General features: G+C 46.4%; 1 non-coding gene across 1 annotated transcript; it reads right to left on the bottom strand.

Moving 5' to 3' along the window:
* Positions 1-986: 986 nt before the first annotated feature.
* LOC130505967 (small nucleolar RNA R71) lies at positions 987-1,094 on the bottom strand. Its single transcript, XR_008941856.1, has one exon. It is a non-coding gene; the product is annotated as a small nucleolar RNA R71 (small nucleolar RNA).
* Between the last annotated feature and the right edge of the window lie 1,401 nt (positions 1,095-2,495).

The raw sequence follows: 2,495 nt of genomic DNA, 5'->3' as shown, positions 1-2,495 counted from the left end.
GATTAGTAGATTTTATTTAATTGGTTCCCTAGCTCCTCGTGATTCGATCCCTAAGTACTACGGATGTACCTCTTATTTGAGAGAGTAAGCTCTACTGGGTAATTTGAGCACTATCAAATTTGGCGCCGTTGCCGGGGAGCTTTGATCGCCTTTAGATTTAATCTTATTAATCTTAGGTTTTTCTTTTACCAGGCTTATTTAAAATTTTCTTGTCTTTTCAGGTACATGCCCAGCAGTACCAGAAACAACAGGGGAAATCAATTATTATTCTCAGAGGATCCTGCATACTTGGAACGCTCAATCCGCAAAGACCTACGCACTGCATCGATCGACAGAACCGCATTACCGTCGACTGACACTCACGTTCAACAGTCGACCGACACCCAGACAGCACCGTCGACCGATACCGTTCGCCGATCCGCATCGTTCGATACTTCTAACCGTATATCGATCGACACTACTCCGCGAAGCATGGTCGCGATTGTCATTCTCACGCAGGGCGAGAATGGAAACCTGTATGACCAAGATGGTCATCTGTGTAATGCAACAGGTCAGAAACTAGATGCACAGGAAAACATAATCCCTGAACCTGAAGTTGAGGCTACAGGAGAAGCTCAAACACGATTGTTGGCAGACTATAACCGTCCAGACGAGTACTACACCAACAGATCAGCTATTCGACTTCCAGTGATTCAGAAGCCGAACTTCGAGCTCAAGCCTCAGTACTACTCTCTCGTGTCTCAGATACCTTATTCTGGGCAATTACACGAGCATCCTATGGACCATCTGGGGAGGTTCGAGGATCGTATCGCTGCTATTCGTATGGATGGAGTCCCCGAGGACTACCTACTCTGCAAGCTCTTCAAATACTCATTGATTGGAGAAGCTTCACACTGGCTCAAGCAGCTACCTACAGGATCACTGACATCCTGGGCCGACATCAAAAACGCCTTCCTGCGTAATTTCTTTGATGAGGCACGCGCTGAAGACTTAAGAAGCAAAATCGCCATTTTCGCGCAGAAGCCTAGTGAGACTTTTAAAGACGCGTGGATCAGATTCAAGTTCTTCCAGCGAGACTGTCCACACCATGGATTCAATGAAGTGCAGCTGTTAAGCACTTTCTACAGAGGTATCGCCTTAAGGTATCAGATGGCTCTCGATACTGCTAGTGAGGGGAACTTCAACACTAGGAATCCAATAGAGGCTGTGAGACTTATTGAGAACCTAGCCAACAACAGCAGCACCAAAAACACTGACTCTAACAAGAAGAAATCGGTTGCAGCCATCGGTGAAGACCAGATGAATGAAGTCAGAGCCAAGATAGATGCTTTACATGCATTTCTGGGGCAGCCAGTTTGCTCAGCTGAAGAAGGAGAGGCTAGAGAGGATGATACATAGGAAGATGTGAACTACATTGGAGGTACTGGATTTCAGAGATATGGAAACCAGAGTGGAAAAATAAACTTTTTTGGCAGTGGTCAGAAGAGTAACTACAACCAGAGTTCACAGTATCAGAAACCCTTCACCAACACAAGGAACTACGGCAACTCAGCTTACCAAAACCCACCGCTACCCACCCAGGAGAGTAAGTTTGATGCCATGATTGATAGAGTTCTGGAAGGTCAGCAGAAGCTTACAGTACACTTCAATGGGAAGATTGATTATGTCTTCAACAATCTGACCAGGAGAATAGACACCATCTGCACTCAAGTTAAGAAACTTGAGACACAGATTGTCCAGACTGAAGACTCTATCAGGAGGATTGGAACTTCTAAGGAAGTAGGGGAAGGAAATAGGAAACACCACGTCAATGCTATCATAGATGATGATTTTTGGCAAGTGGTGAAACAGGAGAAGCTACAAGAAGGAGACTTTGAAGTGGAAAGTTCACTAAGTCTCGGTGGATCGCAATGGTGTCGATCGATACCAACTACTCCACATTGATCGACATCGACGATGTCTTTTCCGGATACGCTTGCAGACTGCAACGCGGTTAGGATATTGACACATGCTAATTCACGGCTTCTCATCCATACCCACCCACCCACACCTACGAAGATATCGACCGACGAGACGAGCCACTCATTGATCGACACAACGAAGAGAACCGTATCGATCGACCCTATTCTCTACCTATCGATCGACACGCACCTCTCACATACCGAGTGCAACTACTGTTGGGCCCGAATATGGCCCGGGAGCTGATTATTCGATAATAAAAGATGATGATGGGCCGCGATAAGCCCATCGCGAGTTTGAAGTCTAAAGAGAGCTAAGCTAGAGCCGAAGGCTGAAAGCTAAGGATCCTAACTAAGGAGGTCACGACGAAGAGGAAGCTCACGTCACAACAAGAAGAAGCGCAGGACCCGGTCAAGGGGAAGCTGTTGCGGATTCCATCTCAAGTGGAGAAAATCCCGGAGGTCAGTTGGAGACAACTTAGAGAAGTCCAAGGCTATAAAAGGAGAGAGTCGAAGACTAAGAAGAGAATCCGATCC

This window comes from Raphanus sativus, unplaced genomic scaffold (genome assembly GCF_000801105.2).
Source record: "Raphanus sativus cultivar WK10039 unplaced genomic scaffold, ASM80110v3 Scaffold2742, whole genome shotgun sequence".
Lineage (NCBI taxonomy): Eukaryota > Viridiplantae > Streptophyta > Magnoliopsida > Brassicales > Brassicaceae > Raphanus > Raphanus sativus.
Note: the sequence above shows the minus strand (reverse complement) of the source record. Positions and strands in the feature narration are given on the sequence as shown.